The sequence below is a fragment of the Artemia franciscana genome, chromosome 18 (genome assembly GCF_032884065.1).
Source record: "Artemia franciscana chromosome 18, ASM3288406v1, whole genome shotgun sequence".
NCBI lineage: Eukaryota > Metazoa > Arthropoda > Branchiopoda > Anostraca > Artemiidae > Artemia > Artemia franciscana.
Window position 1 is genome coordinate 29,533,180 of NC_088880.1, and position 17,592 is coordinate 29,550,771.

Consider the following 17,592-nt stretch of genomic DNA (forward strand, 5'->3'; position numbering starts at 1 on the left):
TTGAGATGCTACAGCTTGGATATGATTTTTGAGTTATTAGAATTTGTTTTATACAATTCTTATATAAGATTTGGTGGTGATTTGTACAAGCAAATCGTGGGAATTCCCATGGGGGGGGGGGATGCCAGCCCATTTATAGCTGACTTGTTTTTAAGTCAACTAGAATATAAATATATGATGGATAAGAATAATCCAAATAATTTAAAACATGTTTTGTCAAATAATAAAAGATATTTAGATGATATTTTGGTCTTAAATTGTAAGGATTTCATCGATATTTCTAAAAATATATATCCATCAGAGCTTACTCTTGAACCTAGTCATGGCTTGTCATGAAGATCATTTCTTAGATTTAAATGTAAATATTTGTGATAATAATAAATTAAGTTTTAAAATGTATAATAAAACGGATGATTTTGATTTTGAAGTGATTAGTTTCACATTCCCTGAAAGTAATATACACTCAAATATCACATATTCTGCGTTTTTCTCACAGTTACTTCGTTATGCAAGGATTTGTAGTAATTATATTGATTTTAAAAATAGATGTAAAATCTTAAGCCAAAAATTGATATCAAGAGGTTTTTCTGCAAATAAATTAACTTGGCAATTTAAAAAATTTAGTTTTCATTACAATGAACTTTTAAATAAATATCAAAAGAATTATCTGGAAATACTTAAAGAAATTTTTAACTAATTTCAGAGGTTCGACAAATGACGATGCAGCGCCATTTATTTTGAATTGTGTTTCTAATAGAGCGGATTTTTTTTTTTTTTTTTAAATAACCACATGGTAAAGATGAATTCTATAATTGTTTAGTTCATTAATTTTTTTTTTTGCAATTTGTTAATATTTGTGATTTGGTAAATTTTATCATATTTAGTTTACCTATTGTTGCTAAAAAGAGGGATATATTAACAGGATAAGCTTGTTTTGGTGTTACTTGGTTGTTTTACATTTGCTGTTTTTTTTCATAGGCATATATTTTGGGGGTGATACCTGACGCGGGGATGCCATGGATATTCTGTGGTAGCCACAACACTTGGCTGGGTACAGAATTTAAAGTGGCGAAACCCTATAGGCCAGTGTATTCTCCTGATGAGCCCTTGTGTTGGGTTGTTGCCTCTGAATTATTTGTCTTTAATATTTTTTCTATTGTTTGGTAAATGACAACTTATACTTATTGACGACATGACTGCCTGTCCATGGATTATTCTTTATGGTTGATTGTGTTTGGCTATGCTGTTTGACCTATGTGATTGTATGGATGAGTAGAGTTAAGGCCTCATTCAAGTGCTGGTCTATATTAATCACTAATTTAGGAAAACAGTCTTCCTTTTCTCATTCTGTCTCTTTTTTTTATGAGTTTGTGCTGTTGCATTGGTGATTTCTCTTTTCATGATATATATATATATATATATATATATATATATATATATATATATATATATATATATATATATATATATATATATATATATACACACATATATATATACATATATATATATATATATATATATATATATATATATATATATATATATATATATATATATATATATATATATATATATATATATATATATATATATATATCATGAAAAGAGAAATCACCAATGCAACAGCACAAACTCATAATTTTTTTTTTTTTTTATGAGTTTGTGCTGTTGCATTGGTGATTTCTCTTTTCATGATATATATATATATATATATATATATATATATATATATATATATATATATATATATATATATATATATATATATATATATATATATGTATATATATATATATATATATATATATATATATATATATATATATATATATATATATATATATATATATATATATATATATATATATATATATATCTATATATATAAAAATAAGTTGTCTGTGTGTGGATCTGTGGATCAGGTGACGTCACACTAAATTATTTCACACTAATACAAAAGAAGAAAAAAACTAAAAAAGGTAAAAACTACAAAAAAAACTAAAAAAGCTAAAAAACTAAAAAAAACTAAAAAAAGGTAAAAATCTAATAACTAAAAAAAAACTGAAAAAAATAAAAAAAAGGCAAAAACTACAAAAAAAATAAAAACTAATAAAAAAACTAAAAAAGCTAAAAAACTAAAAAAACTAAAAAAAACTAAAAAAAGGTAAAAAACTAAAAACTAAAAAAGAAAAAAACTAAAAAAAAGGAAAAAACTGAAAAATAAAAGAGAAAAAGAAAACTAAAAAAATATGAATAAATATATATAAAAATAAGTTGTTTGTGGGTTATGTCTGTCTGTCGAGTGACGTCGTGTTTGTCCGCATATGACGTCTGAATTATTTCACACTAATACAAAAGAAGAAAAAAAACTAAAAAAGGTAAAAACTACAAAAAAAACTAAAAAGAAAAAAAACTAAAAAAGCTAAAAAACTAAAAAAAACTAAAAAAGGTAAAAAACTAAAAACTAAAAAAAACTGAAAAAAACTAAAAAAAGGCAAAAACTAAAAAAAAAACTAAAAACTAATAAAAAAACTAAAAAAGCTAAAAAACTAAAAAAACTAAAAAAACTAAAAAAAGGTAAAAAACAAAAAAAAAACTAAAAACTAAAAAAGAAAAAACTAAAAAAAAGGAAAAAACTGAAAAATAAGAGAAAAAGAAAACTAAAAAAATATTAATAAATATAAAAAATATAAATATAAATATAATATAAATTAGCAATCAACAAAGCACCGAGACACAAATGACGACCGGGACACAGGGAGTAAAAAAAAGTAAGTAAAAAAAAAAAAAACTAAAAAAACTAAAAAAATGGTAAAAACTACAAAAAAACTAAAAACTAGTAAAAAAACTAAAAAATCTAAAAATCTAAATAAACTAAAAAAGAAAAAAAAAGAAAAAAGGAAAAAAATAAAGGAGAAAAACAAAACTAAAAAACGAATGTATATACAGACCGGGACACCGGGATACAAATGACGACCGGGACACAGGGAATATAAATGACGACCGGGACACAGGGACACAACTACAATGGGGACGCCGGGGGGCACAGGGGGATATAAATGACGACCGGGACACCGGGACACAAGGAATATAAATGCCGCCCGGGACACTCAAAGAGAAATCACAGACTGGAACAGCGGGACACAAATGACGACCGGGACACAGGGAATATAAATGACGACCGGGACACAGGGACATAACTACAAAGGGGACGCCGGGGTGCACAGGGGGATATATAAATGACGATGGCGACTCAGGGAATGGTCGATTAGCAATCACCATCAACAAAGCTCAAGGGCAATCATTAGAATCATGAGGTATAGATCTGAATACGGATTGTTTTCCCATGGACCATTATATGTTGCATGTTCAAGAGTCGGTAAACCTGAAAATCTATTTATATGCACAGACAATGGGACAGCAAAGAATGTTGTATATTTGCAAGTTTTACGTAGTTAAAAACATATATATATATATATATATATATATATATATATATATATATATATATATATATATATATATATATATATCTATATTCACAGGTGGGACATAGGGACACAACTACAATGGCGCGTAACTAATATGGCGCGTAACGACTTACGCGCGCGGGGGGGCTTGAGGGGGGCGCGAAGCGCCCCCACCAACTAGGTGTTGGGATGGCGCGAAGCGCCACCCCAACAGCTAGTATATATATATATATATGTATGTATATATATATATATATATATATATATATATATATATATATATATATATATATATATATATATATATATACATACATATATATATATATATATATATATATATATATATATATATATATATATATATATATATATATATATATATATATATATATATATATATATATATATGTGTGTGTGTGTGTGTGTGTGTGTGTGTGTGTGTTATATCCTTGTGATTTCCTTTGGGTTATTATTTATCTATATGGACTGTTTAGTAGTTGTTCTTGATTTTAATCCTCCCTGAATCACCCTTTAAAATTTGCAATTTTCCCATTCTTTTATTTCCTCTGGCTGGTTTCTGGGCTTCGAAAATTGAATTAAAAACACATTTTTCAACTGAAAGTAAAGAGCAACATTAAAACTTAAAACAAAAGAAATTATTCTGTATATGATCAAAACCGAAAAACTATGAGAAAGCCACTTAACCAACAAAAATTAGTATGCAAATTTCATTTTGATTATTCATGTGTGGTTAGCTAAAATCAAAACATGCATTAATTAAAAAAATTTAGATATTAAATTTTAAAAAAACATGTTTTTTCAACTGAAAGTAAGGAGCAACATTAAAACTTAAAACAAACAGAAATTATTCCATATATGACAGGAGTTATTTCTCCCCAATGCTACACTATTTATATTGAAGTTTGACTCTTTCTCACAGCTCTACTTTTAAACAATAAAAACCTTTAGCATAAGTTTATTTTGTAACTATCAGAATAGTCTGTTAATATAGTTTTTGGGTTGGCTCTAAAAAAGAATTAACACATTGGTGTCATACTTTAAACAAACAACCTAACTGAACAAGCTGTCAAAACTGGAACCTATGCTGCAAAGCAGTATAGGTTCAATACTATAGCACTTAGAAATGCTACTTCAAGAAGTACATCCATTACTGGTTGACCCCCCTAATCCATGGGGGAAACTAAAAATGTATAAATTGGGCAGAGTTTTAAAGCCATGGGAAAAGTTGGGGCTGTACAATATGAATGATATTACATTTTAAATGCTAATTCCAGTCATCACTGGTAATTTCTGTATAGTAGGAAATCAAAAGATAATTAAAAACTCTTGCATCCATTAATGTTCATATCCAAGATGGTTTGAGTTGAAACTAGCCAGCTATTTCTGAAGAATTGCAATAGTAGTTGTTGTGATATTGGCGTGTGATGAAATTTGAACAGGCAAATCAGAGCAATTAGATAAATATTAGGTTTATGTTCTGTTAATTTGAAGATAGGCAGTCCAACATCTGATTCTATTTACAGTTAACATTACCAATAGAGCTAAGTGTATCAGTCCATGAGCCCTGTGAGCAGTGGTACAAGGTCTGTATTTGATATTTATCTGATAATTATTTGTCCTGGAGCCTCAAAGAGTAAAAACTCTGGGCCAAATAATTATTAAATAAATATAGAATATAGACCTTGCCCTGCTGCCAGCAGGACTTATGTATTAATATGCTTTACTCTATAGGTAATATTACCTGTAAGCAAAATCAGATGTTTGTTTTCTTTAGAAACAGCTGGCTAACTTGAAAGCGAATCATCTTGGATATGAACATTAATGGATATGTGAGTTTCTTAATTATCTTTTGACTTCCTAATAGCCTATATAGAAATTAGCAGTGAGAACTAGAATTAGTATTTAAAATATAATTTCGTTAATATTGTACAACCCCAACGTTTCCCTCAGCATGAAATCCCTGCCCACTTTATGGATTTTTAGTTCTACTTTATACATTTTTAGTTTGCCCCATGGAGGAGGAAGGTCAACCAGAAATGGATGCACTTCTAGAATTAGCATTTCTAAGTGCTATTGTATGGAAACTACATGTTAAAATTCTAGTTGATTGACTTTTGGCTATCTTGGACAAGGGTTAAGTTAGGAAAATGAAACTTTCAGGGATGGGTCTACAGGCTAAAGTATGTCCTTAGAAGGTATTTTGATGTACCACCTCTACTCCTTCTCCCTCTAGAGGGCCCTGACCTTTGATGACCTTCAAAAATGTGTATGTTATAAAAGTGAAACCTTGCAAAATAGATCTTCTGCTTAAATGAAGTACAACAAAATTGTTTTCAGCTTCAAAACTTTGCTCAATCCCAATTTAAAAGGTTTTAAAGTTATACAAATACATTTCCTAAATTTTGAAAAAAAAAACATTGATATGGCTCAGAATTCTACTCAAATAACAGGAATTCCATTTTCAGAACAAAAGGCAGAGAAAAGGCAACTGGTAACTGAAATTAAGGTTAAATGTTGTTTTGTCAAAATTTAAATAGGTATAGGTCTAGACCTGTCATGTAGGCAAATTTCAGGGCCCTCTAGAGGGGGAAGGAGTGGAGGCGGGTACTTCAAAATACCTTCCCAGGACATACTTTGGTAAATTTATAGCAAACAGTATTAATGGCTTTTGTATACCACTCAATACCTTTTTTTTATGCTCTTTACAAATATCATAGTTGCTTCAACTGGAAATTCAGATTTAAGCACTTTTTTAGCTCTTAAAAATTACAAATATTAAAAAAATTATGACAGTTCATAGAACTGACTTACCAATAAAGTGAACATACCTCTTGATGCCTTTTTTCATGTTCTTTAAGAATATAATAATTGCTTCAATCGCGAATTCAAATTTAAGAACTTTTTGAGCTCTTCAAAATGAAAAATTTTCAATTAGAGTATGACTTATCACTCATTTTCCAAAAAATAATCAAGGAGGCACACTCGTGCCTCTATAAAGAGGAGACACACGACAATGTTAAGCGATCTTCGGTTCCAGTGGTCGCAGACGGATGGGGAGGGATGCATTTCGTAGCCCGAGCTCCAACTAAGAAACCTGCAAAATTTCATCCCCCTCCAACTTTTCCTTCATGGGGAAAATATGGCCGAAAGTTTCAACCTGTCAACCCAAGCCCCCCTTTAACGTTGTCCGATCGGGCTGAAATTCACAAGTTAAGGTCCCCTAGGGCCCAGGAACTTATCCGCGAAATTTCAGCTTGATCCGATAACTCCTTCCCTGTTTTCCAGAAACCACGCATAGCCACTTAAAATTCATTTACTTTTTTTTCCTAGACGCCTACAGGTCACATCCGACATCGGATCTGGGTGTACGAAGACTCATTCGATGCGGAATTCTCCGAGTAATTTTCCTGGAAAGTTTCGTAGGAAAATCTTAACCCCCCGAAAGTTTCGACCCTCCAACCCCCCCCCCCCACCCCTTTTAACGTTGTCCGATCGGGCTGAAATTCACAAGTTAAGGTCCCCTACGGCCCAGGAGCTTATCCGCGAAATTTCAGCTCGATCCGATAACTCCTTCCCTGTTTTCCAGAAACCACCCATTAGCTATTTAATTAACGGATTTCTCTCCATAAGAGCCCATGTTAATTTGAAATTTTTAAAAGCTATTGAGAAGTTATATTTACACACATGCAAGTTATTAGCTCAGTTGGTAGAGCGTGAGGTGATAACACCTGGACAGCTTATCATTTGAGAGATAACAGAATATTAGCTTCTTATGAGCAAAAGAAACATTTCGGTCATTCTATCTATTTTTTTTCTATTTTATACAATGATTTAAAAGCGGGGGGGGCGGCAGCCACCCAAGTTCCTCTCCTAATTCCTGTGCGAGGAGTACAGGAATTATTAAATTACATCCACCATGGATTGTAGAAAAACCTACAGAAATAATATGAAAAAAACTTCGTTTTCTTAAAGAGTTAAAGAGGCTGCATCCCAAAGTCGAACCTTAAAACGTACAGGAATTAGAAGAGGCAGTTGGGGGGCTGCCGCCCCCCAACTGCCTTATATTGTTTGCTATAAATGTTATATTGTTTGCTATAAATTTACCCATACTTTAGCCTGTAGACCCATCCTTGAAAGTTTTATTTTCCTAACCTAACCCCTTTCTGAGATAGCCAAAAGTCAATAAACTAGAATTTTACCAAACTATACTACTTTGCAGCATAGTTTCCAGGGTAAAATTCTAGTCCATTGACTTCTTGCTATCTTGAAAAGTTGTTGGGCTAGAGAATTGAAACTTTCAGGGATGTGTCTGCAGGCTAAAGTATATCCCGGGAAGTTATTTTGAGGTCCCTAACTATACCCCTTCCCTCTCCTCTATATAACGCAGCTTTTTGTGCATTACAGCTTATATTTTGGTCATATTTGATCCTATATTACTATTAAAAGTGTAAATCTTTGCTTACCTTAGAAAAATTCAACTTTTCACTGTTTTTTAAGCTACTATATTCCATAATTAGTTCACAGGCATTGAAAAACAATTATTACCTTTTATGGTATAGTTCAAAATGGAATGTAGGCATTTAAATGCACCCCCTGTTTGAAATGTCTTATCTTTAAATGGCTTTTCACAGGGGTAATACAGATAAGACATTGAACTTTTAAGGGGCTTCTCACTCAAAATTATGATTTGTTGCTAATTGGTTAAGGTTTATGTTATATGTGTGTCAATAACATCTATTTTGTAAATCATAACAGCATAGAGAAAGTCAATTTCTTCAAGAAGGCCCAATAATGATTCTTAGAAACCTGAAGAGAGGCAAACAGAAATTTAGTGGGAAAAATAAGCACAAGTCCTAAATACATGATTGACATAACCATAATGAATGCATTCTCTTTGGGGGAGTTTGGGGGAGGGGTTAATTTGAAAGAATTAGAAAGATGTATTGTAACTTACAAATGGGTGATCAGATCTTAATGAAGTTTGATATTTAGAAGGATCTTGTGCTTCAGAGCTCTTATTTTAAATCCCAACCAGATCCAGTGACATTGAGGGGAGTTGGATGGGGAAACCGGAAATCTTGGAAGACATGAAAATTGAGGTATCTTTATCTTGCAAATGGGTGGGCAGATCTTAATGAAACTTGGTATATAGAAAGATCTTATGTCTGAAATGCTTAATATAGATGCATATACAGAAATTACTCTGTATATGAAAGGGGTTTTTGCTCCTCAAAGTTTTTACACTAAAGTTTGACACTTTCTGTTAAATTTATTTTTAAAACAGTAAAAAACTTTAGCATAAAGAGCAGGGTGTTGAGAAGGAAAAGGCCCTTTCATATAGAGAGTACTTTCTGTTCATTTTAAGTTTTAATGTTGCTCCTTACTTCCAGTTAAAAAAAACTTGTTTTATTATTTAATTTATACCATAGTTTTATAAATATATATTTGAACTTATCAAAATAAACCAAAAATAAGCCCTTAATAAACATTAATTACAACACATACTTTAGCCTGTAGACACATCCCTGAAAGTTTCAATTCTCTAGCCCAACAACTTTCCAAGATAGCAAGAAGTCAATGGACTAGAATTTTACCGTTTCCAGTTTAGGCAGCTTGTGATGAAACTAAACAATTACCAAAACAGGCATCAAGTGATATGTTCACTTTATTTGTTAGTCAATGATATGAACAATGAAAAATATACCACGATTGAACCTTGAATTATATTTATACTAAACTGATGCCTCAAATTAACATAAAACACAAATCTTAACAGCAAATAGCCTACTTATGTTTGATGTATACCGCAGGCCTATTTTACAATGGGAATGCCTTTATTTAAAATACACAATTTAAATCATTATAGATATATTCCTTGTTGTTATTAATAGCTGTATCAGGACAAGTTTAATACTTTTTAATGATTTCAAAGTAAATACTATCACCAAAATCGGAACCGCGACCTCGTGTTATATTTGTTTTAAAATTACGCTGTTGTGGTCAGCGTTGCTAAATATCGTTCTATTGTCCAGTGATCATCCATACATATCCTATTTTTGCGTTCATCTTGAAGATTGGGTGTCTGCCACCATTTTTTCATATTTAAACCGGAATTGTCTATTGTTCTGTGCCAAACTACCATCCAACTGACTAACAAACTGAATTGATTCTATATGGAGTTTAAAAGTTCGGATCCCCCAAACTGTCCTTGAGCATTCTTTGCCTGTGATAGTGCCTGAAAAGCTTACTTATGCTGCGGTCGTGAAGAAACCCCCCAAAAATCTCGACAGTCTGAATGCCCGTAAAACTTTTCTAGACTCTTTAGCTGGCAATTATAGTTCAAGCATTATTATTGTAAAGCCATGGAAGGATAAATGGCGTGTTGTCATATCTAACAAAACTGACACAACCGCCTTTGTGGAAGCTATTGCTAACTCTAATCAAGGTGCATTTGTGAAGGTAAAATCAAATTCATTTTTAGCAGTAATCGTAGTGCTCTCCAAGAAGTCTCGCTGCTGACATTCAGAGTTGTATAGAAGCGTTACAAATACGATCATCCAGATCCTTCCGCTTAAAGTTCAAAACTAGAGAACACCCACAAAAACCAAAAGATAATCCTCTTAAAACTGGCTATGAGCGGCTTCCTGTTGCAGAATATAAGTTCTTGCCCACTCAGTGCTATAGATGCAAAGCATTTGGCCACACTTTTGCTAACTGCGTTAATCCAAATAAATGCTTTCAGTGAGCAAGCCCAACTAAGAACTCTAAAGACAGTCCTTGTCAGCTAGACCTAAATTGTTCACTGTCTAGTGAGACTGACCACCAATGCTACGCGTATACATGCCCAGTAGCTCAGAAACTATTAAAATGAGTTGCCCTATAAGAATTACTTCTTAGAATATTAATGGTAAAATGATGAATGAAAATTTTGTTTTATGGTGGTTCATGGCAGATTGTGATGTACTTTGTCCACGGGAATAATGTGTTCAATAGGACATTATTCTTCATGAGATAACGAAGGAAAGTTACTATTTAGCAGAGGATTTACTCGAATAAATTAAAAAACATTGCAGAATACATAAACAAACAATGCATTCGCATCAAACAAACGTAAATTAAGCAGTGGATTCAGTTTTTACTAGGGCTGTCAGCAATGAGTTGCTTCAAAAGACAGTAGTCCACTGTAAACACTTCGGGTGGATGATGATGAGTTTAATAAGCTCGGATTATTTGCCAGCTTCAAAGCTAATATTAAAGTGCATATCCCCCTTCCACTTACTTTAACTCCCGCAACAATCATAAGAAACAAAATCTCTCAGTTGTACAACGCACTATTCGAACAGTCCCATGCATCGCATCATTCAGTTGCATGTGATTTGAAAATGACGTCTTACAAATCAGGAAGTACATCTTTTAATTTACCATTGTTGAAACTTTATACAGGAAAATTGCAACTGCTGTCATTGAGCAATAAGAAAAAATCACCTTTTTTTACATGGGTAGTAGTGATATTTCCTCTTATTTTTCTTCGTCGCTACTGAGGCACTGAAACTTCTCAGAAAACTGTTTAATGACTCATAGAAGATAAATTTTATATCCTATCTTTTTGTTTTTTTATGTACCTAGACTCGATGAGGCCGTCATAAAGTGCCACGAAATCACTAAAAACACAATTTCGGTGACATTTTTAGAATGGAAAGGCTGTGCTGGAGGCATGGACATCATAAAGAGCTAATTATGGGATCATTTATAAAATAATTTTTATATTTAAATGCTCTAATAAATTTGACTTTGTAAGGCAATCATGAAGTGACACATGACACCCAAAAAGTGCGCTTTGTTTTTTTTTCATTTTCAAAGTAGAAAATAACAAAGTGTTGTCTAATGAAAAAACTCAGCGGACAAATTTTTCCCACCTCCGTGGAAATTATCCTCTATGAAGAATCCCCCTGGAAATTTTTACTTACATTTGAGAAAGCGACAGCAATCATAACTTAGATCATTCGAAAAAAAAGCGTCTGGATTATTAACTTACTCGTGGAGCATTGTTTGAATAAGAATATCCAGAAAATCTGAACGATTCGTGGCAGTATTCTGGTAGAAACTATACATCGATTATAACTTACCAGGGAAGCAAATCAGATGGAAAAAATTACACCTAAAGTTTGAAAATTATCTTCACCTTTTTATCTTTGTTAAAAAACGAAATCTAGAAAAATTATACAAAAATTTCTGAAAGTGGGGAAGGGGGCCCTGATTGTTTTTTATGTCTAAAACTCCTTTCACCAAACGAAGCTCGGTCTCTTAGTGCTGAATATTAACGTATGGGATGGTATAACTTATCTACAAGCATAAAATTTATAATGCGTGAGAAAAATATACATTTATCGTTCGGGTTCACTTTATCCTACAGGCAACAGACATTTCGTACAGCAGGCTGACGCAGAGATAAATGTAACACAAGTGGCCTGGCATTAGGTGAAATGCAACGAGTAACAGTAATAATACTAAACACATATATGTCATTTTTTTTTCGCTGGCTGAAGAAATATTTAAAAAATTCAAAAATAGCAAGAAGTCAGCATTATATTATACAAAGAGGTAGTTCTACATTTATAGGCTAGTAAGTGAATCCAAGACGCAGAGAAAAGGATATTATCAGCTCTCACTAGTCATTTCAATTATGATTAAGAGAATTTATAGCTATATTGGAGTTTTTATTTTAGAAATGGAAGTAAAAATCTACAACAATTAAATGATTCCTAGAGCTGAACCCTCCCCCTAACTCTTACGATTAAAGTGCCACCGATTTGACCTATCTAGTGCAAATATTATCTTAAAAAGCACTTTTTCTAATTTTGATTTCTTTTTATATTTTTCAATGAAAAAAAATTCTTGTTCTTGATTTCTTTTTTTTTCAGTGATTCCATTTCTATCCTATTTAAGATGTAGATCATATATTCTTATCCATTTTTGAAAGTTTCAAAACAAGAAAATCTCATAATGAACTGATAGATTTTAGGAAGTAAAAGAACCTTACCTATCAGGAGAAACACTTTAAGTTGAGCAAATATGGTGAAATAGGAAGTATAGTACATTTATGCAACTTTGCCATTAACTAGGCTCACCTATTTACTTGTTGATAAGGTTTCAAAGAAGGTATATTTGTATAAATGTTAATGTGGAACATACTAGGAAATGTAGTAGACTCCTGTTTTCGCGGCATTTATATTAAAAATGAGGATAGATCAATTAAAAAAAATACCCGATAAAGTATAGAACGAAGTTGAAACTTAAAACGGGCAACAGTCTTAAAGTGACTGAATACTTTCCCCCCTAAATTATAGGAGGGGGGGCAACTGCGCCCTCCTATATTGGGGAGTAACGGTCATTTATGCTAAACTCTTTTTTATTGGATACTAGCCGTTCAGAAGGGGGCATGCTTATCACATTTTCTTTGAATTCTGAATTAAAACGAACTCATTATTCTCTTTGGTCTTGATTTGAAAGTCCGTGCTTTTGCAATTTCTTTTACGAACTTCAGTTTCAACATACACATGTAAATGAGTGACATCCCCCTCCTGAAGTTTTTATTGGCAGTACTTACGATAAGGCACGTTCTTACAGGAGGAACATCTTTAAACCTAAACTTTAGAATCTTCATACTGAAACCACTTCCCTCCTAAAAACCAGAGTGTCTTAAGTAGTGCTTAGCGGAGCCATAAGATTAATTGTAGTTACGTGTTTTTATGCACCATAGGGTAAAAAAAACGCCATATTAATCGCGATTACAAGAAGATTGAAGGAATAAAGATTCAAAATATTTTGATATTTACTCCTAGAAGTCTCAACGAATTCTGATTTAGTAAGATCATACAAGCGAAAACGAATAAATGAATTTTGTATTCAGTAAAGCCCAAATGACATCTTGGCTTTACAAGAAACAAGGGACGTTAGATTTGGTCCGTTTTGTAGAAATTTCAAATCACTTACGCTCCCCATTTTTGTACAACTCTGAATAACTAACATTCTTCTAAAAACAAATCAAAAGCCCAGCAAAATAAGAAAAGAAACTGGAAAACCCTTATTTGGCACCCAAAAAATAACGGAATGGTTCTAATACCTCTCAATAGTTTTTTACAAGCAATGAAATCAATAATTTCTTTTCAGAACTATTATAAATATTTAAAAATGAACTCAAGAAAGCTCTGGTTTAAAAAACTTTCGTTTTTAAGAATCCTTCAAATATATTGAAATCCACTAGAATATAGAGAAAAGCCCATACTTGATAAGTCTATACACCAACTTAAAATAATTTGACCGATTTGTGAACCCATTTGTAATAAGATCTTACAGCCACAAGGACTCATAGTTTTGTGTTTAGAATAGATAGAATGATTTCTAATAGATAGAATAGATAGATTCTATCTATTCTAATATCTATTCTAATAGATAGAATAGATAGAATGATAGATAGAATGAACTCATAGTTTTGTGTTTAGAATAGATAGAATGTGTTTAGAATAGAATGATAGAATGATTATTATTAATTATTATTAATGATAGAATAGAATGATTAACAAGCAAACTCTCACAACATAAAAACTGCCGAATTTGTTGCTTTCTGTCAGCTAGCCTACATTGTATATAAAAAAACATGAGCACAAAAGTACAATATAAGCGTAGTACGCAGCAATCAGCCCAACTGGCTTGTCAAATAAAAATGAGTACACTGAAAAAATAAGTACATAAGTAAAAAGTAAGTAACATAAGTAAAATTAATAAAAATGAGTATAGGAATAGAATAATGTCAATGGAATTTCAGATAAAAATGAAACATCAAAACTGACACATTAACAATATAAATGACACATTAACGTGATGCATTACAAATTTTATTTATTTATTATTTCAACAAACGCTGGTACAAAGCTCTTTCTGTAGCGCTCAGTTCTTGCATTAATGGGATTTAAAACTGGGAGTTTTTGTGCTTTTGATTGAGGTAAACGGGGCTTTGGAGGGCAATAATGGGCTGGGAGTATACATTGAAAGCGTGGGTTACAACGCCAATTATTTCCGAAATTGCTAAAAAGAGTAACACGTCGGGCTGCCAAGGTAGGGAGGTGGAATTTTTTGAGAAGGAAAATGTAAGGCACTTTGCCCTGACCGTATATGATTCTCAGACCTCTCTTCTGGATAATTTCTAGTCTATTGGACTGATCCAAGGTAAGCCCGAAATGCTACGCTGGACAAGCATACTCAAGCTGTGGACGGATAAAAGATGTATAAAGGTGGAGTATGTGTGCTTTTGGACACAAAAATTTAGCAAATAGCTTAAGGAGAGACAGAGATGTACTAGCCTGTTTAACAATAGAGCAAATGTGGGCATCCCATTTCAAATCGCTAGTCAGTGTGACCCCTAAGAGTTTAGTTTTTGTTACAATTATTTCAATAGGTATTGGGGTCACAAATGATGGCTTTGATTTAAGAAAATTAAATGTCATAATATGAGATTTATGGGAGTTCACTTTCATTTTCCACTGGGCTGCTTCACTTACATCTTCGAAAATCTCCATTGCACTGCTCTTAGTATTTTTTTTTGCACTTTTCGAGCAATGGCATGACATCCACAAACTTCCATCGATTGGCTGATTCACTAGCAAGATTTTTAATCATTACCAAAAGTAGCAAAGGACCTAAAAGCGTACCCTGCGGAACTCCGCAAGGAACAGTTAGTGAATCAGAATAAACATTTTTATACTTAATAACTTGACTCCTATTTGACAGAAAAGATGTAATAATATTGACGACATTAAATTCATTGAGCATTTTTTCAACTAACACATTATGACTAACTAGATCAAAAGCCTTTTGGAGGTCAATTAAAAGGAGATTGAGCCAGGTATCTGGCTCGTCAAGTAATTTATATACAGTATCGAGGTGACTGACCAGGTAATGTGTTGTTTATAAGCCTTTCATGTTTCCTAATTGTTATTCATCAATAAGTATAAGGATTGTGTTTTTAAGCCAATCTGCTGCGAAACTCTCATACAGTTTAGAGAATACTGGTGTTAGGGTAATTGGTCGAACTCCATAAAAATCTAATTTAAAACCTTTCTTCTGTATGGGTGTAATGTATCCTTTTTTCCAGCACTTAGGGAATGAACGACTTCTAGTAATTGTATTAAAAATATTTGATAAAGGTTTTGATAACTTATCAGGAAATGCTTTTATTAAATCAATTGGGATATAAAGGGGACATATTGAAGTTCTCTTTAGTTTACATATTTTCGCCTCAACATCAGTAAGTTGTACTACAGGGATATCCTGGTCTGGTGCTGGGGGAATATGACATGAGAGAGGTGGAAGGGTTTGTACAATAGCAGCAAGGTGTCTATTTAATGAGTTAGCTGTAGTTTCAGGGGGTACATCAAGATTAAAGTCAACATTTTTGACTATTTTACCACTAATTTTCTTGACTGTGTTATACCACTGCTTCGGCCGTGCTTTAAGGAGTTCACTTACTTTATTACGGTAATACTGTACTGAAGCTTTCCAAATCTGCTTCTTTATAGATTTTCTTAGTAGGCTAGCTTCTTTAGTTTTTCTTTGGCGGAACAGTCTTAATTTTTGACGGATTAAACTTTTTATTGCATCATTTATATACGGCTAATCATTAGAACATTTTTTCTTTTTGACCTCTGGAAATTGAATTAAATAATTATTGATAAGTTTTTCTAGGAAAAGTTCGGCTTTCTTATACGAATCATTTGCGGCAAATACATCTTCCATTGCTCTTCTGAAAGTCATGTACCAAAATTAAGTAGACCACTATCAGTAATTGGTCGATACTTAAAAACATCAAATTTATGCTTGCGGATATGACCTTTTATTGGATTTAGTAAAAGTGTAAGATGGCAACTGCCACCAAGTGGGGGGAGGGAATCGGGTCTTTGATAGAATTCATGCATGCTAGTTTAAATAATGTCAAGGGAAGTACCACCTTTTGTGGTTGGGATATTAACAATTTGTTTTAAATTAGCTTCCCGACAGAGATGACTTGCATTTAGTTCATTTCCGTCAATAGTAAGTGGGATCCCAGTGTTTGGATGTTTAGACTGGAGGTAATCAAGCGATGCATGAGAGAAGTTTTTCCAAGAAATTTCTACGCTGCTCCAATTTTTGGCCGGGGTGAATAATAAAAACAACCAACAATAATATTAGTTAATGGCCGTGGGAGAACTTTCGGTTTAACTTTAATCAAAATTATTTCATCATACTCATTTATTTCTGAAACATTAACTTCCCTTGGCGACAAACTATCACGACAAAAGTCATTACCCCTCCACCCTTTTAACCAAGGTAATGATCATGTGGGTGGAGTTTAATAAACTCGTTAAAGTGAGCTATCTTCAGAGTATCCAGGTTTTGGGACTGAACCTCGGTTATACAAATTAAATCTGATGCTAGCTTACTTGCCGTAATTTCAAGCTCAATAAGTTTTTCAAAATTAAGGCTTTCTGCATTACTTAGTAACAACCTAGGGAAATGGTAACGTAGTTTATTATTCCTATGTTTACTATTATGAGTACTAGAAACACCCGTTTTATCTGGCAAGCGATTTGAAAAAGAAGTATGAGGGTGAGGAGGTCTATGAACACTTACTGGGGGTGGCTGGGTATTATCACATTTTTTAGGGATGGAGGTGTTATGGGTAGGCTTAAGATCAATTTGCCTAGCATTAGGGTGACTACTAAACTGGTTTTGAGGTGGGAGGGGAAGAGGTTCAGTTTTAAAAGTTAGGGGTAAATTGCGAGAGCTCTGGGTAAAAGTTTCCTGGCGTTCAAACGATTTTGCAAGATCAATTTCTTCTAATAGCGAAAACCTGTTACTAATTGGGATGGCTGCTGTTGGTTAGTGGGAGTGCTGCCTGGTGTTGAAAACGAGACTGAGGCGGGGGAAGTGGGTTGGGTGGACACGGAGGGGGGGGAGCGAAAATATGTGCGAGGGAATTTGGGTGGGTATGTAAAACTCCGGCCTTTGGTACGTGGGATAAGTCAGATGCGTCCGGGAGAGCTCCAGAGGAACCGATATG

At 32.9% G+C, this 17,592-nt stretch overlaps 1 protein-coding gene across 3 annotated transcripts in view; it reads right to left on the bottom strand.

Moving 5' to 3' along the window:
- The window catches only part of LOC136038849 (zinc finger protein OZF-like), a 135,525-nt gene extending 126,028 nt beyond the window's left edge, over positions 1-9,497 (bottom strand). For all 3 annotated transcript variants that reach the window (XR_010620327.1, XM_065722292.1, XM_065722291.1), the window contains exon 1: positions 9,412-9,497. The gene's annotated coding sequence lies outside the window, so the exon portion shown is untranslated. The remainder of the gene's footprint in view (positions 1-9,411) is intronic.
- Positions 9,498-17,592: the final 8,095 nt, after the last annotated feature.